General features: G+C 39.6%; 1 pseudogene; it reads right to left on the bottom strand.

The window, feature by feature from the left end:
• LOC102925818 (small ribosomal subunit protein uS2 pseudogene) overlaps positions 1-24,514 on the bottom strand; it is a 39,592-nt pseudogene that overhangs the window by 7,299 nt on the left and 7,779 nt on the right.

Here is a 24,514-nt window from a genome sequence, read left to right as displayed (position 1 = left end):
TATCCTATCCATGTTTTTTCAACATCCCCATGACAGCACTGTGTTCTTTGTTGTTTCATCCTCAAGACCCAAACCCTGCAAGGCTTGGTCCACCCACTAGCTGCATATTGAAAGATGGATGAAGACATTAATGCTTTTTTCCCTTGTAAAATATCTGCAAGTGCAAATGTTCATGTCTGGATGTTGGGCATAGATTTCATGACAGAGGATTGTAGCTGTCCAATTTCTCACTGTCCATCCAAAGGCTGTTTTTATATAAATTCATCCAAACAATTGCACAAATTATTCCCGAAAACAATATAATTTTCTAGGGATTAAACACTACTACAATTTATGTCCTTTGAGAAATCTGAGCTAAACAGCCCTGGAGACGTCTATACTAGCTTTATACTTTTGTGTTTATTAACAGTAGGTGAATCAGAGAGTTAAAACTCCTGTTCAGATAAACCACAAAGGATGAGAATGGCCTAATTTCTATTCCTATTCAATTACATTATCATGATTAAATCATAGATTTAGGTTTCTTCTCCATTCAATTCCCAGTAGACGCAAACATTTCTCTTTAAACTCTTTGCCTGACAGATAGTTTCTTATTATATTCTTGAAATTATTGTTTCTTTCCTTAAAAACTCCTATTGTCAATTAACTTGCTAGATTCCTTAATTCAGCTTTTTTTCTCTCTCTCCCTCTACTTTCTATTTTTCAGTGGTCCCTTATATACTTTGGTAAACAGTAAAAAGTCACCAATTTTCTATCATTTATTTTTTAAATATTCATTTGTTTATTTTGAGAATTTTGCATATGCAGATAATGAAGCTTCGTATCTACCCTCTCATTTCCCTAGCAGGGCCCCTTCCAACTCCTAACTTAATCCTTGATCTGTTATTTCTGATAGCCCACTAAATCCAATTAACAACACCCATGTGTGCCTGGGATGAGTCAGTTATGAGTGACAATTGCCCATATTTGAGGAGTAGGATAAAAAGAAATGTATGTTTTCACTTTGACTGTCCTCTACTCTGGTCATAATTTTTCAAGACACAGCCAGCAGCCCTGTATATGACCATTGTAGTGGACAAGAGACTGATGTGCAGAACACAGCTTCTTCAGCATCATCCTTCCATGTCTTTATGTAACAAGTGGAATGGTTATAGTTTCTAAACTCAGGCATTCCATAAATAAATACTTGTTTATGAAAAAAAAGAAAAAAAAGGAAAAAAAACTAAAAAAAAAAAATACTTGTTTATGGACTTGCCACTTTGAGAAGCTCTCTCTAAGAACTGAGTCCTTGGATCACTGCGAGCTACCAGTGTTGTGTTTGTTGTGAAATGCATCTTCCCCTGGCTTCATAATAGTCAAAGCATTGACCCATCAAGCCTATTTTGTGGTGCCCACAGTCTACCAATCAATCAATCAATCAATCAATTAATCAATCAATCTATCAATCAATCAGCCAATCACACAAGTAAGCAAGCATTCAAGTTTGGGGGAGAATAGCTGCTTTTGTGTCTCTTCCCTGCTGGCGGCTTCATCTCCACACCCTTATATGGTGATATTTTATTTGTACTGAAATGTGATTTTATTTCTATGTTAATAAATAAAGTTGCCTGGGGGTCAGAGCTAATAGTAAGCCATTGCAGAGCTGAGTGTTTGTGGTGCATGCCTTTAATCCCAGCACTTAGTAGGCAGAGCTAGGTAGATCTCTGTGTGGTCAAGGATACAGCCAGCATTGGAGACACATGCCTTTAATCTCAATACCAACCATAGAAGACCTAGAGGTCTGTACAGACAGGCAGTGATGAGGCGGTCATGTGGTTGGGTTTATAACCAATGAGAAGGCAGAACAGAAAGTCTATATAAAGACAAACACACAGGAAGTAGGTCTCTCTTGGCTGAAGAGGATCACTGAAGCAGGAAGGGTAAGGCTCTTAGCTCTGACCTCTTGGGCTTTTATCTTTACATTGGCTCTGTGTTTCTTAGTTAATAAGACAGTTACTTCGACACCCTTACCCTTGCCTTATTTTTGTTCTGTGTCACTGCCTCTTACAACTGATCTTCCAGGAAGACTTGCTTATTCTCTAATATGATCCAGTCTCCTCTGCTGGAAGACCTTTGTAGTTGCACCACCCATCTCTTGACATCATCATTATTATCATGACCTCAGGTTGTATATATGTGAGGATGAGTGTCTATGTGTCAATAGCATCATTTAGGTACTGACCTCAGGTTGTGTGTATGTGAGGATGAGTGTCTTTGTGTCAATAGCAACATTTAGGTACTAACCTCAGGTTGTGTGTATGTGAGGATGAGTGTCTATGTGTCAATAGCATCATTTAGGTACTGACCTCAGGTTGTGTGTAAGTGAGGATGAGTGTCTATGTGTCAATAGCATCATTTAGGTACTGGCCTCAGGTTGTGTATATGTGAGGATGAGTGTCTATGTGTTAAGAACATCATTTAGATACTGAACTCAGGTTGTGTATATGTGAGGATGAGTGTCTATGTGTTAAGAACATCATTTAGATACTGACCTCAGGTTGTGTATATATGAGGATGAGTGTCTATGTGTCAATAGCATCATTTAGATACTGACCTCAGGTTGTGTATATGTGAGGATGAGTGTCTATGTGTTAACAGCATCATTTAGATACTGACCTCAGGTTGTGTATATGTGAGGATGAGTGTCTATGTGTTAACAGCATCATTTAGATACTGTCCTTAGGCAGTATGTTTTGAAACATATGTTGCACAAGCTGGCCTCAAACACTTGCTGCATAGCCAAGGATGACCCTGACCTTCTGATCCTCCCTCTTCTGTGTTTAAAGTGCTGGGATTACCAGTGTATGTGCTACCACACCCAGTTCATGCAGGGCCAGGAAGGAAACACAGGGCTTTCTGCACATTTCACAAATGTTCTACCAACATAGCTATATTCCCATGTGTAATTATACATTACCATAAGATATCAACACTTTTATATTTATGTGTCTTGATAATTAACAGATTATAAATATTTGGTAAACAGAATTCTCACTTTATTTTATTTTTTCTGATTTTCAAAAATTTACCTTCATTAGAAACTTATTAATGTTTCAAATGTATATAAAGCCTATTTCCTGTCAAGTTTCTCATCACCTGAAACGTGTTGTCTGTGTAAGCATCCCTTCTAAGACCACCTTAGCTGAAACAGCTTGGACCCACTTCCTTTCTGTTTCATCATATTACCCCAACTACCTGATACTCTGATGAGGTCCCTGCACTTACTTTTTGCAGTTTAATTTGATGTGAATATGTTAATAAAGTCAATGATAAAATGGAGCCAAGAGCCTCAGTCACCTGAAGGAGATACAGGGGACTACTCACTGCAAAAACAAGAGGTTGTTGGTAATACTGCAAGACCAGCTTGGAGTTTGACAGCTTGAGCAAAGGCTGGGATGCCCCCTTACTGTGCCTTCCCAAGGAACCAAAAGGACACAGAAGGAAGCTGAAAGGAGCTTTTGTGAAGTCAGAACCTAGGAGGACAGTGGACCTTTTAAGAAGAGGTGAGGTGGGGCTAGGAAAGGGGAGAGTCTCAGAGAACCTTTGTTTCACCGGGTCTTTCACTGAGGCAAGTTTGAAAACAGTGTTCTCTCCAGGATGGCATGGGCCTTGGACACATCCTAGGACCAACTAAAAGGAAACTGATTAAATGTATTGAATTATAGTTGATTTAATGGGATAGGTAGTTAAAGGTTGTTCTCTGTGGTCCCCAAATCAGCACGGGTGTTTGAGGAAGGAGGTAGCTAATCAAACTGATGACCAGTTTGGGACCAAATAGGGTCTGCTAATTGAATTCAGATCCTATTTACCCCTTAGCATATGGTCAGGTTAGGGTCAGGCAACGCTTGTTACAAAGTTAGTGTTTAAAAGTTTCAAGTTGCCTCTTTGAGAACCTGCTTTCTTCCCAGGTTCCTCAACTTTCTGCCCACCCTTTAGGTCAAATATGATACTCAAGGAAGAAATGACCATGAGGATTTTAAGTCATGGTGGCAAGGATGTTACAATACCAGTGTGGAGATCCAGCATCCATGAAGCAGATGAAGAGTCAGAGAAACATCTTGGGAACCACAGAGAAACACAGGAGTGGCAGGGCTACTAGAGCCATCCAGGAGTCAGAGAATCCAGGCATCAACTCAATTACCACAAATTAAATAAGAAAATTATTTATTTCTAGCCCCAAGGAAAAAGGCAAGAATTAATGTTGAATAATAAATTAAACTTTAATTCATCAAAGTGCATCAAATGAACAACAACAAAAAAGAAGCAGGACGTTTCTCTGGCTTGCACCCCTGCACTTTGCTGGTAGTCTGTGAAACGGACTGTGCTGCAGATACGAAGGTCTATGACATTTCCTGGGGTTAGACCTGCCTGTAACGTAGGCTGAGATAGAGCTAACAAGAGACAGAGACTAGTGGTTCAAAAAATGGCAGAGATTGAAATAAGTATGCCCATTAAAAATAAGTAATAATTTATACACCATAGATGTTTCATTGGGCATTATTCGATAAGGTGGTTTGATTGTTTTAAATCATATGAGTACATTTGATGAGTTCATTAGATATATTAAAATCAACTAGATTCACTGTAAGATCTTAGACTATCATTCTGCTTTCTTAGGATTTTTCATATCTAAGTAACACTAGACTGTTTTATACTATTTTACTATTGAAATTAATTTAAAATATTGTATTTGTAAGTTATTTTTTTAAAGTGTCCATGGAAATGCACAAATATTTTTGCTCTGTTAAAACGATATATGACATATATGTGATATATTTGAATATATATATAATATGAATTTGAGAGGGAGAAAGGGTTAGGGGACATGGGAAGGGTTGGAGGAAGAGGCCATGGGAGGGTTTGGAGGAAGGAGAACAGAGGAGAATGGTGCAATTAGATTTTAATTAAATCATTAAAATCTAAGGCTTCTGGGGATGTCTTTCTGTATGCTGTGAATGTGTTGTTCTGATTGATTGATAAATAAAATGCTTATTAGATGTAGCCAGGCAAGAAGTATAGTATAGGCATGATAAGCAGAGAGGAGGATTCTGGAAAGTGGAAGGCTGAGTCAGGAGATGCTGCCAGCCACCACTGCCATGAGAAGAAGATGTAAAGATAATGGTCAGCCACAAGCCACATGTTAAGGTATAGATTTATAGAAATGGGTTAATTTAAAATGTAAGATCTGGCTAGCAAAAAGCCTGAGCCATTAGGCCAAACAGTTTTAATTACTATAAGTATTCGTGTGTTTATTTGGGTCTGAGTGGCTGTGGGCCCGGGCAGGACTGGAGAAAACTCCAGCTGCATAAGGCAAAATGGAGATTAACATGGACTTGGAGAGAAGTGCAGAAGTTTTACTGTTTGTAATTCAGATGACAAATGATGACATATCTGTGTGCATCAAACCTATTTAGATGAACATGATTCTGGAGCCCCTGTGGTCTCATGGATGGTCACATAGTCAGGGTACTGAGCCCAGGGAAGTGTGTGGTGAAGAACTGTGACTGTGCATTGTCTTCTGAGCACTTTCTCAAACATTAGCCAAATCCTTTTCAATAACTGATAGTTTTCTGTCATTGCTGAGAGTATGGGAACTTATGTCAGCAAACAAGGTTAAGTGCTTGTTATCTTCAAGGTGGGGGAACAAGTTTGTGGTCATAGCCTTTTTTCAGTTCTCTTACCCTTTCTTCTTATTCGTCACATCTTAAAAAAAATCTCAATTATCCTTTCAACAAAATTTCAAACTTTTAAAAGTTATTATTAATATGCAAAATATATTATTAAGATATTTTATGTTTTCTGAATATAAATTGGGCAACAGTGTGTAAGTATTTCTTTGAATTTCCTTGTTTTTAAAGTTGTTTGAATGGCAAGTGCTCACTCCTCATTTTCAGGATAGAGTGACTCTGTATCCTGGAGAGGTGTGTTAGAAAACAGATAAGCTCTTCTGAAATAGAAAGTGTAGAAGTCATTTCACTAGTTGCTCATACTCCATTGACTTTAACCTTAAATCCTCTCAGAAATTTGCACTTGTGGGCTGTGCTTGTTTGTGTTCATTGTGAACTTGGCACAATCTAGAATCACTGGAGAAATGGTCTGTGAGGAACTGTCCAGATCAGGCTGCCTGCAGGTATGACTCTGGGAGGTTTTCCTGGTTATGTTAGGGTGGGTAGACCTGTCTACTTTGGGCATCACCATTCCTTAGGAAGGAGATCCCGCACTGTGTAGGAGTGGAGCACTTGGGCTGAGCATAGGCATACATATCTTCATCCTCTCTGATCCTGTCTGGCTGTGACCAGCTGCTGCAGCCTACTTCCTTGACTGTAACTTGCTTCTGCCAAGCCTCGTTATCACAGTAACAGGAGGTAAAATTAAGAGAACTTTTTATTAAAGAAGACATAAATAAATTCTTGGAAGGTGGAATGAGGCTCATCCCTTCTGTGTAGACATCTGTCTTTGTGAACAAGACTGAGCACACTAACCCCTGCTCCTTATCTTCTGACAGATGGTACGTGACACTTACTCTTAGTGATACTGTCCAGTGAAAAATTGAAACTAAAGCATGAATCACCAACCTGCTGAGCCATCTGGTGTTTCAAGGTGGATGTTTTAAAGTCACTCAGAGATAATTTATTGGCCACCTAGTTGTATGTATTTAAGACTGTGTGGCCAGGTTGACCTTAAAAAGCCCTGGGCTCCACACGGGAAAGTGTTTTCAAGTGATTTATGTGAAATATGTGCACTCTGCCTGTAGATGTATATGCAGGATTTAGATTCCTTTAACATTAGGCTTTGACTGAGGCAGGGGCAGATGGTAAATGGGCCACACATGAAATCAAATAGCAGTTCTATTTATAATTATGTACAGATTACTTTAAAATAGTTTTACCACATTGATTAGAATTTAAACCAAGCTTTCCTCACCTGTCATTGTTGTGTTAAAGTAAGAATGGAAAACCTAATAGCACACTTAAACACCTAAACCCACAGCAAACTTTTCCAATATATTTGTAAACTTTTCTTGGTTGTCTAATTTTCCAAATTCTAGGTAACAGGTCCCTCGAGGAGGGAGCCACTTTGATGGTTGTGGTATTTGTGAGCATGTGGACCAGTTTAGGGTTGTAAATGCCCCAAACTGATGCTCATTCCTATGAAACTCAGTGGTCCTCAGCCCTCACTCACCTCCTGTGATCCTTGGAGGTAATTAAAGCAGTTTGTCTGTTTGGTGCTCTCCAGGCTTAGCATCCTGAAAGCCCACCACAGGTTTAAAGAATGGGCCTGTCTTTTTTGGTCCAGAACTTACAAAATTATGAGCTAAATGAAATGTTCTTCTGTGTAAGTTAATGAGTCTTTAGCTGTGGTGGTGGAAAGAGGATTAACAGCATGTCTGTCTGTCTTTTTCTCTGTTTATCTAGACAGAGAGAGGTAGAATACAAAAGAGAGGTGATCTTTTCTACATCAAATTAATTGTAGCTATTTCTTCCATCTATCTGTCAGGACTGTGGCACATATAATATGCCTCTATCTGAAACAGAGGCTGAAATGACAGATATGACAGATACAGTTTCTCTCTCTCTCTCTCTCTCTCTCTCTCTCTCTCTCTCTCTCTCTCTCTCTCACACACACACACACACACACACACACACACACACACACACACACACAAACACACACACACACACACACACACACACACACACACACACACACACACACACACAAACGTATATAAAGGCTGACAAGGTGTCTCAGTCGGTGGAGTGCTTGCTAAGCCTGCACACAGCCCTGGTTTAGATGCTCGGCACTGTTTATATCAGATGTTGTGGTGCACACCTGTACTTTCAACACTGTAGAATTAAGTGTGGAAGGATTCAAAGTTCAGGGTCATTCTGTGCTGTCTAAGGAGACTGAGGCCATGCTCAACTACATGTCTCTCCAAATAAGTAGGAAAAGGAACTTTTTAAAAAGAAAGAAAAATTACTATATAAAGAACACCACGGTGATGTTAGTGATGAAAGACAGCCCGTTTCTTGGCACGTGAGTGTCAGCCCAAGGACAGCATAGAGAACAGAGCAGCACATGGCACAAGTGACTATCCAGGCCACTCAGTCTTGCCATTTGGATACTTTGTTTTAGGGAAAATTGTTTTATCTGCCACAGCAATCAAAATTATTTCCAGTTCCAAGGAAAAGTGATTAAAATGGTCTCTATTTTCTTCTGTCCACTTGTACCATCATCACACACACACACAGTGAGGTTTGAGGAAGGTCAACAGCAAAGATACTAAGATGAAATTCTTGCATTCTCCACAGGTCCAACATCCTGGTCCACTTGAGAAACCAATATCCTTACCAGGAATGATAGTCTCTGTTTTCATTATTTGTTTCTGTTTTTCTTTTCTGTCTCTGAAACTGTCAAGACTGAATACTTAGAAGAACACAGTATCATCCCATAGTTGTGAAACTCTTCATTAGAAATATCCATAGCATTTCCTCAACATGTTAAGATTTTGAAGTTCTTATAGAACCTGTGCCTTGTGTTTTGAGAATTTACCATGTTGTTCTAGAAGGTTCATTGTTGTGGACAAAGCAAGGCATAAAAATGATGATATTTTGAAGAGGAGTTTGGACTAATTACTACATTGTTGTGTAATGCTAACTATGCTGAGGAGTTTTAATTAGCTGAAATGCTAATAAACACTTGGCATAGAGCATTTCTTATAGTAGAAACCATTTTGAAATAATTTGTGTTTTACATTGTGCCGTGGCTCAGTGACTTCTCTCAGAATTCAAATAAAACATGTAATTTCAAGTTCACTTCAATTTGAGTCTTATAAACATCTAATTAAGAATCAATGAAATATTGTACTTGAGCAAAATACAAAAATAAAGCATCTATTGGGCAGTTTCTGAAAGAGGCACTTTATAACCTTTTAAAAAGAAAATGGCTGACATCTCTTGTAAATCGTGCTGGGCAGGTTTATGGATACTGTCTTGGTAGAGGCTATCTACATATTCCTTAAGTACAGACAAAATACTCTCCCACTGAACCTGGCTTCCCCAGACTGCCTACCTTGCAGAACATGGCTTTTATAGGACAATGGCACATATTAGGCTCAGTTACCTGCTTTAACTGGGCACCAGGTTCATTTTATACTTTGGAATTTATCTTGGTCATTTGCTCAAAAAGATATGTTTTCACCTTTAAGTAATATCTTTAAAAATTATTTTAAACATATAACTATGCACAAATGTAGCTTTTTTTAGGTGAATCTGCTACTGAAGTTTATGAAGAATATCATTAAAAACCTCTAATAATTAAAGTTGTACGAAGATGGAGTCTGAGACCAAGACAGTCAGAATTCCTGCTGCTCTTAGAGAAAGTCTGAGTTCAGGCCCCAGGATCCTCTTTGGGTGGACCTGTAAGTCCAGCTCCAGAGGCTCCAATGCCCATTTCTGGCCTCCACAAGCACACACAAACACACACACACACACACACACACACACACACACACACACACATGCATGCACACACACACATACACAGAAGGAGAGGGATGGAAGGAAGGAGGGAGAGAGAGAGAGAGAGAGAGAGAGAGAGAGAGAGAGAGAGAGAGAGAGAGAGAGAGAGAGATCATCATTCCTTTTTATGTGAAATTTGGAAATCAATTTGCTTTACTTTTTTCTTTCAAATCACCTTTATTAAGGGAAGATTTACCGAGGCTCCACTTTAATTGTACAATTTCAGTATTTCTGATCAGTGTCTACCCTGAGGTCCCACCACGTCCCATGGCACCTCACACTGTCTTCTCTTAGTCCCAACCTGGAAAAGCCACTGCCCTGGCTTCTGTCCTACAGTTTTGTGTTTTCTAAAATGTCATTACATGAAGCCACGCCTCCCAGAACCTTCAGTGTCTGACTGTTCCTGCTTAGTGAGCTGAGGATTCTGGTGGGTTTGTGAAGTCTCCCTTGGTGTTCTTTTGCCGTAGTTTTCTGAAAAGGGGGTCTCTCTTTCTGAGCCTGGTGATTGCTCTTTTGCTCACCTGGCTTGTTCTTCCTGTACCCCAACACTGTAATTATAGGTGACACCACCACACTCAGCTTTTGGTGAGTGCTCAGGATCCGAACTCAAGTCTGTAGGCTTTCACAGTGACACTTTACCCACTGAGCCACCTCTTGGCCCCTGTTGGTTATGGTCCCTAGAATTAGATGAGAACTTACTAATTCTGTTTGTATAGCACCACAAGCAGCATTGCTGATTATACACTGACCATGCCCTTCCATTGTACATCTCTCCCTCACTTCCTCTCTCCTACTCTGTCTGCTTGTTCCCTGACCAATGAGAGGTTGTGATTAAAACATGATCCCTGCTATACCCAGAGACACTGTTTCATGTAAATAAAGAAGAAGGGGTCTTTAACATTGTAGATGTTATAGATGAGCTTTCCATTTGGTACCAATTTTCTAGAAAGAAGATGAGATACAGTTCCAGAACATACTGTTTGTTTGTTTCTAAATGCCTCCCCTCATCTGGGCTGCTACAACAAAATATCATGGTCTGGGTTATTTGCAATGAAGAGGAATTTCTTTCTCACAATTCTGGAGTGTCACAGTGCATGACTGAAGTGCTGAAGGCTTCAGTGTCTGGTGAGGGTTCAGTGACGCTCCACAGAGAAGCATCTGCAAGAAGATGTCTTTGGGCTGTGAATGCTTCCAGGAATCTTTGCAGCATGTTTGTGCAGAGATTAGTCATGGACCTGGGGACTGGTACATGTATGTGTGACGTAAGTGTTCAGATTTGGCACTCAAATACATTTTACACACACACACACACACACACACACACACACACACACACACACACACACACACTTCAGTGTTTGTTTGAATGATGTAATTTAATTTCTATTTATACAGAGCGATTTATGATTTAGATTCGCAAAACACTTTCACTTGCATCAGCACAACTGCTCCTTTTAGGACTTATAGAAAGTCCTTTACTGATTGATTTGCTCAGTAGATATTTATTATGAGTGACATGTGACATGAGGACACCAGACCAGATGCTGAGAATCTGTTAGTGAAAAGGAGCTCCATATAACACAGGACACCTCAAATGAGGCCATAGGCTATTATTTTATAGTGTTAGTGATGAGATGTAAAATATAAATGGAAAGCTCAACTTGGGAATTGAGGAGACATATGGGTGTAATTTTAACTTAAATAGAAGTAAAACAAGACAAGGATGTCCACAATGGAAGGTGAGAATTTGAGCAAATAATTGCAGGACTTACAGGTAAAACAAGAGTATAAGAGAAACAGTGAGCATTTCAGACAGATGAGAGAATACTCTGAAGATTGAGAGGCAGGAGCTGCCCTGTGCTTGAGGAGAGGGGGGCACCTGAGGCATTTGCCCCAGAGGAAAACTTGACAGAAGCAAGCAAGGTTGACCATAAGGGAAGCACAGGCGCATCCCGCAGGAACTATAAAGCGTTCAATGTTCTTTTGCTTTAATTCAACAAGGGCTTCTTGTATTTGACTACTAGTGACATTTTGGTCCTAATTGCATAACCATATGAACATCCTAGAGCATTACCCAGGTGGTTTTGAGGAAATACTGAATGTGACGAGGCTAGAAGCAAGGAGGCCCTGTGAGGAGCTGTTAATGTAATCTAGTCAATGAGCTATCGTGTCCTGGACCAGGAAGTCTGTAGAGCAGTTAATTTTTCTATCAAAATGGCAGTGATAAAGTCATATTTTTTATATATTTCATCTTTTTTATTTCACTTTTACTGGAATTTTGTTGTGTTTTATGACTAACAAATTCAAATTTTAAAACAAAGCAAAGATGTTACTGTTTATTTTAATTATTTACATATCCACTCAACAACCTCCAAGAAGCATTTGTAGAGAATGGACAGAAAAAAGGCAATCAACAGATGTGAACAATGAGTTAAAAACATATTAGAATTATTGTATAAACATTTTAAAGCAGCCATTAGGAAATTGCCCCCAGAAAATATTTACATATGCCCCTAAGACATATAAGAATGAGAATTTTTTTTTGTAAAGAAATTACAGATGTGAAGAAACAAGAGAGATGTTGGCAATCGATAAAGCATCAAAAGAAACAAAGCAGGGCAGCGCTGGCTGCTGATTCTAGGGTCTGGGAGGAACACAGAAGTCTGCCAGAGGCACAGTCATGTCACTTGCTCGCGTTCAACTAAGAAGAGGGGTTGTGAGACAGCAGACAGGTTAAAAGTGCTTTCCACCGTACCCGACAACCCAAGTTAGAGTCCCAGAGACCACAGGGTGGAGGGAGAGAACCCATGCTGACAGGACCTCTGGCCTCTACAAGCTTGTCTATGCACATAAATCTTGAGCATAGCAATCATAAAGAAAACTACACATGGAAACAGTCAAAGACTTAAGGATCCATAGAGCTATAAGAATGATATCACAACTATTTTATCAGAGTGTTGGAAGAAGAGAAGAAAGAAGACAGGACAAAAAGTCCTTGAAGAAGAAATGGCTTATATGTTCTCTAAGCACACAAGAGATCTAGGCTGAATATTCATTCTGAATGAAGAGCAAACCGGACACACCCAGGTGTTCCATGCCAATGAACACCACAATCTGACTTGGATGGCTCAAGACAAATAAATTACTGTGAAAGCAGAAATAGAAAAAAAAATGTTTCTATCAGGAGAAAATTACATGACAACAGCTGTTACCGGAAACCGTGAAAGCCAGACACAAATGGCGGTTTTTGAGTGCTGTAAGAGAGCTGTCAACTGGGAAGCCATATGGCGTGAAAATGTCCCCCAGTTTCAAGGGGGCATGGAGACAGGCGGTGTGAATAAACGCCATCAGAATACTGAAGTGGAGGGGCATTATACAGAGGAGGAATGAGTGAAGGAATTTTGTGAATTGAAAGGTAAAAGCTTGATGGAATTAGGGGACATTAGTAGGGAAGGCAAAGCATAGAAAGCAGAAATAGAGGTGACCAAAGCCAAAGTTCCTTTGCCTGTGGCACTTTCAGGGTCCTGTTTCTGACAAAATTCCAACGCTGCCTACGTATATTCTAATGAACATAATATACTTAAGAAAATTAAAGTAAAAATGGGGAAGAGTAAAGGGATGTGACAGAGATAAGCATCCTATGACACAGGCAGATAATGGTATTGTGTGTTTAGAAACACATGATACTAGAAACTATGCGAAGATATGCAATGAAAACAAGTCAAACATATGGGAATGAAATTATTTAAAGTGTTCAGCTATGAACATGAGGTTGGTAAAGATAAATGAATCAAAAGATGGTTAGTTTTGGTCCTTGGCTAGGTTAAAAGATGCTTAGAAAATCAATAATAAACATTTTTGGCTGAAATGTGAGGCTGTGTTCAGGAATAGTCAATGTGATGCTCTGGAGGGAAAGGTACCATGACTGGTGAAAGTCAGGCAATAACTACAGATGTGAAGGGAAGGTATCCTGGATACCTACAGCTCTGAAGACAAAGATACCCTGAATGTCAGAAGTAAAGCTATACCTACAGCTGTGAAGGGAAGGTATCCTGGACACCTACAACTCTGAGGACAAAGGTACCCTGACTGTCAGAAGTAAGGCTATACCTACAGCTGTCAAGGGAAGGTATCCTGGACACCTACAGCTCTGAGCACAAAAGTATCCTGACTTGTTGAGAAGTCAGGCTATCCTTGATGCTGGGTTTGGGTGGGAGATGGTCTCCCTGCAGGGTGTGGCAATCCTGCTCCTCTCCCAGAGAGAGTCTTTACAGCCCAGTTCTGCTCTGCTTCCCTAAGGGAGTTTCCCAGCAGAGGTATCTGTTGCTTCTCTGCTCCACTAGGGAATTTCTTTCCATCAGAGATGGCCATTGCTTCTCTGCTCCACTCTGCAAAGAGAGGTTCCCAGCAGAGATTCTGCTCCACTCCAGTGAAAGGACTTTACCCAAAACTCTTTCAACAGATTTACCGGGAGGGGGGAATCCAGGAAAGTGGCTGCCCCTGCCAGGGTGGAGAAGGGCAGCTGCCAACTGAACAGGCCCAGGGCTTCTTAGGGTGGAGTTTTTCCAGGGAGAAGACTTTCAGGGTGGGGATTGGTCAGATTTCCATCCTCTGAGCTTGGACAAGCTCAGGCTGGCTAGAGTTTGGACTGGCTCAGGGACTGGGTGGTTTTCCTGCTCAGGGGTCAGCTGGTTTCATGCTCATTTGATCAGGGGAATCGTCTGTTTCTTTGGCTCTGGTTTCAGGGCCAAAGTGTGTTTCTTTCATTGGCCCTTTTTAACCTTTTGGCTCTAGTTTCAGGGACAAGGTACGTTTATTTCACTGGCTCTGGTTCCAGGGGTAAAGTGTGTTTCTTTGGCTCTGGCTTCAGGACTAAAGTGTGTTTCTTCCACTGGCTCTGGTTTCAAGGTCAGGATAGGTTTCTTTTGCTGGCCCCTTTACCCTGCAACGGGGAAGGGATGATCTTCCCTGAATGTGCAAACAGGGTTCACTAGGACCTTCGTGGCAGGGGGATTCAATTCTCTGCAGTAGGCACATTTTATTCTTGTTGTAATCAGATGCCAGTGTCTTCAGCCGTTGAACCTGGACTGGAACTTGTGGCTCTTCAGCGGAACTCCAGCACACATTCTTCTTATTCACAGCCCTTTAGGCTCTTTTCTAAGCAGCTCCTGGTTTCCCAGGCTGTCTAACCCCCAGATGGCCACTGTTGGACTACTCAGCCCCAGATTCTGTAAGCCACTTAGTAAGGCCCCTATTTCAGTCACACATACCTTGTCTTCTGTCATAGAACCCCAGACAGAGTGACAGCAAACAGGAAAAAGACATAAACAATGGTGGTTAACCCCTCAGCATCTTCATAACTACATTAAATACAAGTGTTCCAAAGGACAAGATAATTAATTTTATTGTAGTAAAAATGCCTCAAAATACCTCAGTGATATGTTGTCAACAAATACATGTTTAAATATAAGTGTACAGACTTACTGAAGGTTCAAGAATAGAAAACATTCGTCTTGCAGGTAATCTAAAGAAAGCATAATGCCTTGTGCTAACATTAGATGAAGACTGTCTTAGGGATAAAGAGAGTAGCTATGGAATGTGACGAAAGACTACTCAACAAAATGTGCAGATCTTAAGTGTAAATGTACCAAACAATAGGGCTGTAAAAAAATGTGAAATAAAAATCAACAGACCAGAAAGGAGGCACTATAATTGGAGAATGTAAAATTATTAAAAAAAACGATGAAATAAATGAGGCATAAAACCAAGAAGCATGTATAAGAACACAACACCATCACAGACAGATTCTAATTTGAGTGCATGTTGCACATTCTAAGACCATATCCAGGTTTTAAAACAAACCTCAATTCATTTAAAAGGATTAGACATACAAAGGTTTTGTTTTCATTTATAAATAAAACTGAACTATAAATCAGCATCAAAATGACAAAGAGAAAGAAAATAAACACTTGGCCAGGAATCTTCACATATTCACATTTCTCTGTGTATAAGAGAGTCTCAGCAGAAATAAGTGGTATTGCATTGAATAATAATTAAAACATAAACCTCAATGGTTGTGGTGACCATCTAAAGTGTTCCTATACGAAAGTCACAGCACTAAATAGGCATGTCATACTCCAGACTGTCTCCTCTTCCATCTGTGTCCTCTTCAGACCTTCAAAGGGTTAACCTCTTCCAGAAACAACCTCAAAGACATGCCCAGAAATAAGGCTTTCCCAACCCCAACCTTCTGGACACTGCTCCCCTGCACTCTTACTTGGCTCATTTAATTAACCATCATGAATGGGTAGATGGAGCCTGTATAGTAAGAAAGGGAAATAAAAGAAAGCTTGGAAAGAAAACACATAGGTCTGCCTTTGTAGAATATATGATACTTTCACAGAAAATTCCACTGAACCTTCATAGAAAACATCTTGTACTGAAAAGTGTAATGAGGGTCAGGACATATGGAATAAGTAAATTATGTTTCCATATATTAGTAACCAAACGAGGACATGAAACTGAAACTGTTTAAAATGGCTCAGAAATCTAGGGTGAACATTTAATAAAATATCGGTAGGCTGTAAATTGAAACTGTAAATACTGAAGAAAGAATTCAAATATCAAACTCAAAAAAGAGAAGTACCATTTTGTTTGGAAGGTTACATGATGTTTTAACACTTAGGGTTAGATATAGTATGTGACAAATTGAATTTCTAACATTGTTTTTATGTAGTAAGAAAAGAACATTCTGAATTTATAAAAAACAAAGAGACTTGTTAAAATTGATAAAGGAACAAAGAAAAATAATCGGAAGAATAAGTTTGTTCAATTTAAAGACTCATTATGTACCTTCAATAATTGAGAGCAGGTGTGGAAAATGACTCAGTGGTTAAAAATGGTCCCAAATTTAGCTCCAAGTACCCCATGTCAGGGGAAACATAACTGTATATAACTCCAGTTCCAGGGGGATCAGGGAATCAGATGGCCTCTTCTGGCCTCCACAGGCACCTGAATTCATCTGCTATAACACCCTCTCTCAATTAAAAATAAAAGCTCTTTTTTAAAAAAAAAAGAGCAAAAATAAGCAGTATTGCTGAAGTCCAGTGTAGCCAGAAGTTTTCCTGTGTCCTGCAGCTGCTTGGTCCCAAATAAACACACACAGGCTTATATCAATTACAAACTATTTGGTCTATGGCTCAGGCTTCTTGCTAGCTAGCTCTTTCATCTTAAATTAACCCATTTCATTTGATGTATGTATTGCCATGTGGCCTTGGCATTACTGGTCTGCTGGCATGTTGCTTCTTGGGCAGCGGGCTGGCATCTGCCCTCACTCCTCCCTCTTCTTCCTGTATCTCTCTTAGATTTCCTACCTGGCTCTTATCCTGCCTTATCACAGGATAAAACAAGCTTCTTTATTAACCAATAGTAGCAACACATATTTACACACAGCCTACAGAAAGATCATCCCATAGCAGTCCAGCCATATGTATCAATATCCACATGATTTTGATAACTCTAGTAAAGTAATTCAGTGTTGGAGAGATTGCCCAGTAAATAAATTAGTTTAAGTAAATTGCAACCACAATGAAACAGGAATAAAAAATAAAAACAGAATAGTTAAGTTTAAAAATGGTAGCAACTCTAAGTTCTGGTGAGAAGACAGAGAAAAATTTTTTTTATTTTTTTCAGAGAAAATATTTTAATGATATGCTGCTGATAAAATTTATTTCATTATTCTTTAAAGAATTACACTTTACATTACACTTACATCTCCATCACCAACTTCTAACTTCTCCTATGTCTTCCTCCCTCCCTCCCAAATTCATAGCCTCTTCTTTACTTACTAATGATACACACACACACACACACACACACACACACACACACACACACACACACACACACACACCTATTACACACATAGACACACAGACAGCATACAGAGTCCACTTAGCACTGCTTGTATGGGCCTGTGTCCAGGACTGACCATTTGGAACTGCACAATCTTTGTAGGAGCCAGTTATTGCAGAAGCCTGATTCCGCCTCTTTCAGCAGACATTGACCTCCTGTAACTTTTCATCTAGTAGCAAGACCTTGTAAAATTTTCTATTCATATTAGCATGTCAGCTGGTGTTATAACTATGCTGGTCTGATTCAAGCAGCCATGCTGTTGAGAGTTCATGGGTGTAGCCTCCTAGTCATGTCTAGAGGACACTGTATAGCAGCAAATGCCCTGGTCTTCTAGCTCTTACAATCTTTGTGTCCCCTCTCCCTTGATTTGACGGTCCCTGAGACTTTGGGGTTGGAGTTGTTGGTAGGTGTATCAGTTGGTGTTGGACACACAATGGTTGCTTATCCTGTGCATTTTGATCACTTATGGATCTTTCTAGTAGCATCTATCTTGGGCTCTTCTCCATTCAATGAAAGTGACAATTAAAATGATGACAAAGATGGTCCTCAAAATGGCTCAGTGGTTAAAGGCACTTATTTCCAAGTCTGACAACCTGAGTTTGGCCTTTGGGTTGGGGATGTGATAGAATGGAACAGAGTACTATGGGCTGTCCTCTGACTTCCATATGGGCCCCATGGTACATGATGCACACATGTATACACAGGTGTGCATACTCAAAATAATAAATATATTAAATATTAAAAATCATAGACACCATGAAATGTTAACATCTTTATGGAAAAGTTATACATGTTCATTCCTTATTTATTTCATTTAAATGTAAATGATATACAGAATACATCATAAATCATAGACATAAATACAGATATAAAAGTTAGAAGACGTACCAAAAAAAAAAAAAAAAAAAAGCCGGGCGGTGGTGGCACACGCCTTTAATCCCAGCACTCAGAGGCAGCCGGATCTCTGTGAGTTCGAGGCCAGCCTGGTCTCCAAAGTGAGTTCCAGGAAAGGCACAAAGCTACACAGAGAAACCCTGTCTCGAAAAACCAAAAAAAAAAAAAAAAAAAGTTAGAAGACTTAGAAAACTATCTATAAGATTTTACTATGAAGCCTAACAGAATAATTCCCACCCAACCCCATATTTAGTGCCAAATAATGGCATTTTAAGGCAAAAAAAAAAATAAACAAAAAGAGAAACGAAGACTGATTACCATTAAGCACTGGGGCTCAGTGAGGTACAGGACTTACTGACTGAAGGGACTATCTCTCTTGAGATGTTGCTGACCTAAGCAGTTCATTCAGTAATCTGCTCTCACAGGCTCACCCCCATTAATTCCAAAGGTGAGCCAGCCTTGCCACATCCCAGATGCCAAAAGCATGCGATGATGGATTAGCTCTGCCAAACACTAGCTGTAGCTCATGAATGAAACTAGATGTGCCTGTGGAAGTTGAGTCAGAAGGGAGGTCAGTGAGCAGGAATGGAGGGTTAGCTGCCTCTAATGCTCTGTTCCTGGTACTCTCTGTCAGACCTCAGTCTCAGACGCTGTCCAGATGGATGGCTTCCTTCCCCAGCTCAGAATCTTCTGACTCCTGACGGGGTCATCTATCATACTTCCTTTAGGAAGACTATATTCCCAGCTGCAGTCTTTAAAACAGTCTGAGGAGTCATCAGAAGCCTGCATAGCACTGCCATTTTTCTGCATTCACAAGTGTAGGGGGAGCATTCTCACCATGGCAACGATTGGAAATTAAATTATGTTTATTATTTCTTCAAAGACAAAATTAACATCATGGGAGAGAATGTTATTAAGAGGGGAGGTAGGAAATGCAACACAAAAATCCACAGAGATTATTCTTATGTCTAAAACTTTATGTTTGAACGTATTATTGCTTTTCTCTGAATTTATATTCTTATAGACCATTTAGCCTGAAATCTTTCCAGAATTAGAGACCTTTTTATCCCTATTCAGGATCTGGGAGTTATAAGAAATATTCATATTTTTATCCATAAGTTTATGATTGAACAATTTTTTACATTAAAAATATTTACTTTTAAATTCTTTAGGGATACAGGAACATTAAGATTTAAAAAAAAACTCAGAGTAAATGCTGTTGGAAATTACAATAAAATAAACATGAAGCTTTGATTTCAGATTTTTAATTCTTAAACAAGTTTCATCTTTATCCATCTCTTTGTATGATAATAAAATAATAAATTTTGTGTAGAAAGAACAGAAAGGTTAAGTAATAATTAAGACAAGAATAGAAGAATAATTCTTGGTGTATGTGTGGTCTATGGACGTATGTGGATGTAGATCTGTGTGCCCATGCACCTGAGTGGAAGGAAGAGGAGGTGATAGTGTTCTCTATTTTTTTCCAACTTACACCCTTGAAGCAGCATCTCTCATTGAACTGTATGCAGTTCTGCATCCATCAGATGGGTACCCAGCAACTCTCAGGGATGTCCCTGTCTCTGACTCTCGCTGTGTAGGAATTACAGGCATTGGTATGGCCATACCACACTTTCCACATGGGTGCTGGGGATCCAAACTCAGATCCTCATGTTCAGGCAGTAAATGCTCTTACCTGTCTCCACAGTCCCATACAGCTTAACTTTATGTATGTGACATTTCAAATTCAGGTATCAAAGAGTCAAAAATAGTTGATAGTAGAAGAAAGCCAGAGGCCCCTGAATATCAGAGACTAGGCATAATGACTTGGTCTAGTTGTCTTTCAATGATCCATTGCAGTTATGGTGGTGGGAAAGAGTGGTCATGACTGGAGACTGGATGGAAGGAAGCAGCCATGGGGTGGAGAGCCAACTCTGGTGGGAGGACCTTGACTTAACAAACTTCTTTTAATAACTGTCTGAAAACAAGGGCCTGAATTTTGATCCCCTGGAACTATAGATATAGATGTCTGTGAGCCGCTATGTATTTACTAGAAATAAAATATGGGTTCTCTAGAAGAGCATCCAGTACTCTTAACCACAGTACCATCTCTTTAGCCCTATGATAACAAATCTTAATTTCTAGGCTTCCAGCACAAAATTGTTTGGCAGAATTTTGAAAGACAAAAGCCAGATGTATTAATGTTGCAAGGAATGAAGCCACTTCATGGGCACTATGAGATGCCAAGGTCATTAAGATAATGGAGAGAGGTTTGAATTCACTAGTGTGATGTTCTGAGGGAGAAACAGAGTGGCTGATATACCTTGGCTGGGGCTGGGAGAAGAAAGAGTAGGCAGGGCTCAGGTGCTGCCACAGGTAAGAGAAGATTAGTATGGGGTCTCTCCAGTGACAGATCTGAGCATCACTAGAAAGAGTTGTAGTTCGGAAACAATCCAGACACTGGGAGGTGAGTTCCTCTCCTCATACTAAGGAGCTGCACAGTCACCAGCTACCTCAGTCACAGCTGGTATCTGTCACTTTAGCTGAGACAGATGCAGTAGGCACATAAGCAACCGTGTGCTTTGGGGAGGGAAGCATCACCCCCACTGCCAACTAAAGCAGAATCACCATCATCCTGGAGCCAGTCACTGACAGGGCAGATTTAGTTGGTTCTTTCACAGGGAAACCTCGAACCATGATGCTACCCATACCTCATAGTGTATGTTTCCAGAACAAGAAACCCTAGTTTAAAAACAAGTAACAGAATGCCACACAAAAGTTTACACAAAGATGTTTGTCTCCACATTGTTTATGTCACACAAATGTCACTAACATTAGCTCTCTCTTTTGGGTCCATACCCTTTACATACGTTTGAATGTAACCTGTTAGCTTCAACCAAATTCTTATTCTCCAAAACATTTGACTAAATCATCTCCTGGATCTGACCTCTTTATCTCAAAGGAGTGAAGCAGCTTCAATTTTAAGTTTATGTTTTAATTGTCTTTCTTATAGCTTAGAATTCTGTGTGCTCAACTCATTAACCTTGCTCAAATTGTTGGAAAAAGATTTCTTTCATTCTGAAAAATGTGATATATATCTATATCTATATCTATATCTATATCCATCTCCATCTCCATCTCCATCTATATATCTATATCTGTATCTATATATCTATATCTATATATCTATATATATCTATATATATCTATATCTATCTATCTATCTATATATATATATATATATCACTAGAGTCCCTCTTACTTCAGGCTTCTAGATCCTTCTCTTTACATCTAGACTAGAACTGATACCCACATCAAAAGAACACTTGTAGGTCTGTTGATGTTTCACAGAACAATAATTCTTTTATACCCAGTTTTTCAAAACTATTAGAGTTTGAACAATAATAATTCTGTCACTATGGACATTTCTTTGTTCCTTATAACAGTAAAAATCTTATAGAAATACTGAAATATTACCCAGTCTGTGTTTGACATTATAGTTTACTTAGGCACTGTAGTCATTGAAAACATGGATTTAAAAGCCCATCTATTTCTTTATCATTGATTTATAATCCCATGGATTTTATTCTATTAAATTCAAAACTTTATTCTGAGACACTCCTGTGTGGTATTTACACAATTCTTTTGTTGAGACATAGAGCATACCATATTCAAAATGGGTAGAAGTTTGGGTTCACTCAAGAGGGCGCACTTTCTTAATGTCAACCATTAAAGGAATTAATTGCTCATGAAACGGAAAATATGAATTCTGTAAAGAGAGGGCCAAAGTTCCACTCACTGGGTTCTGTCAACAACTGTCTAAATTATGAGAGAAACAGACACTGGGAGTCTTATGGTGTAACAATCTATCTCCAGAAATATTTATTTTCCAATTAAATGAAAGGTTGTAGGAAGCTGTCAATCTCCTTTGCAAAACTTAGATCATTAGAAGATAAAAATAATTTGTAGTTACAGTTTTATATGACATAGCATGAAACACAAATGTAACCAAAACATATCTTTCTTTGTTTTTGAGTCAGGGACTCGCCCGATGGGCAAGGCTCATATGGAACTTACCATGTAGCCCGGACTTTCTTCAATTCATGATAGTCTGCCTACACCAACCATCCCAAGAGCTAAAATTACAAATATAGGTTACCATGCTGGGCTCAAAAATCTAACATGAAGACAATAACCTAGAAGTAATAGTATAATTTTAAAACTATAATGATGTGTGGGAATGTAATTCAATGATAGGGAGCTTGCAAAATATCTAAAAGTTTCTAAGTTAGTTTCTAGAACTATAAGACAAAGAAAAAATAATAAAAACACAAATCTAGTGAGAACATGATCCTTGTGTATAATGATAGCTGATGTGTGCGGGAGCAGAGGCATTTTCTATTAATGAGGACTGCTGTGGATATCGCTCTGCATAAATAAAAACTGATTGGACAATAGCCAGACAGGAAGTATAGGCCTGACTAACAGAGAGGAGAATTGAGGAAACAGGAAGGGAAGGGAGAGATTGCCTGGAGCTGTCACTAGGACAAGGAAGATGTAAGGTACTGATAAGCCACGAGCCACGTGGCAAAGTATAGATTAATAGAAATGGGCTAAATATAAGAGTAAGAGCTAGACAATGATAGGCCTGAGCTAATGGCCAAGCAGTTTAAATAATGTAAGAGTCTGTGTGTTTATTTTATAAGTGTGCTCCGGGACTGGCAGGACTTGGCAGGAGTGGAGAGAAGTTCTCCAGCTACAGAGGACTACACAGATCAGCCATGGCCCAGAGGGAAACCAGCACCACTAAGCGTGTTTCTTTACCACAACATGACACTTGCTACAGCCCTTGCTTTCTCAGACTCATATTTATGCCTTTCATTCATTGAATATGTAATATGTACCAAGTACGGATGTAGTCTTTAGGCAGATATAATTTAATCTTAATATCTAAAAAAAAAAAGAAATAGAAAGCCTAATGAGCATAAACTTGGTGCCACTTTCCTTTCTTTTGTTATTTATTTATTTATTGAAAAAGTGTACATTGTAGCAGAGGCAGACAGGTCTCTGTGAGTTCAAAGCCAGCCTGAGTATAGCATTAGTTCTAGGACAGCCAGGGCTACACAGAGAAACACTGTCTCTGAAAACCAAAATAAATAAATTAATTAATTAAGCACTGTGAGCTGCCTAGCATGGGTACTGGGCATGCAATCAGGACAAGCTCTTAACCTTTGAGCCATCTCTCCAGCCCCTTGATGCCTTCTTACTGTATCCCACAGTTAACACAGGATAACTGAAGGCTGCTCTGAATACATGCTGCGCTCAACCATCAGAAAATCACAATCCTGTGCTTAAGCCACAAATAGTTGAGGGATCAGGAGGCAGGGTGCTGTGTGGTAACTGTAGAGAAACAAAGGACACCCTCTCCTACACGGACATTAACGCCTCATCATCAACCAGAAAAGTCCACAGACTTAACAAGCAGCCTGCCCGCCCATCACCAGGAAAGAACATGACCTCTGTGTGTGAGGAGATTTGGCTGTGTGCAAGAGGGATGGGAACACAGAAACAGCTGACGAATGTGTTTAGTGGAAGGTGATCTGTTTGGTCCACTGCCTCCCTCACCTGTGTGCTTGGGCCTGTTTGGGGAGTATGAGATCCTTTCTCAGCATCGCTGTTTCCATTCCAGAGACATCATTTTACTCTTCCCTTAAATGCACCCCTCATCCTTCCCCTTCCCAAATTTTTCGTTCTATTTCATACAGAGGATTAGAGCTTCATTCTCCGACTCTATCCCTGTCTTGCCACCATGATCCCAAGGTCTTTCAAGCTGCCACTTCCAATAAGGCTGGAGAAGGAAGGTGCCCTGTGAGCCAGTTGGCTCCATTTTGTATCCTTAAGAAGAACTACATCTGCTTTTGGGATTAAACTGTGCTTATAAAACCATGCCTATTTAGTTGACAGGGAGGGGGGAAAGCATAATTTACATGTTTTAGTTATTCTTGCTTTAGTGGACTTCAGAGCCTTAATTCATTCTACATTTACCCTTGGAAAAAATCACTGAGAATTTGAAGCTGAGAGCTGCTTGCCAGCTGTTTTCTCTTAGACTGGCCAAGTGACATTTGCCAACATTATAGCCACGAGTGCCA

Source organism: Peromyscus maniculatus, chromosome 6 (genome assembly GCF_049852395.1).
Source record: "Peromyscus maniculatus bairdii isolate BWxNUB_F1_BW_parent chromosome 6, HU_Pman_BW_mat_3.1, whole genome shotgun sequence".
Taxonomy (NCBI): Eukaryota; Metazoa; Chordata; class Mammalia; order Rodentia; family Cricetidae; genus Peromyscus; species Peromyscus maniculatus.
This window is presented reverse-complemented; position numbering and strand designations above follow the sequence as displayed.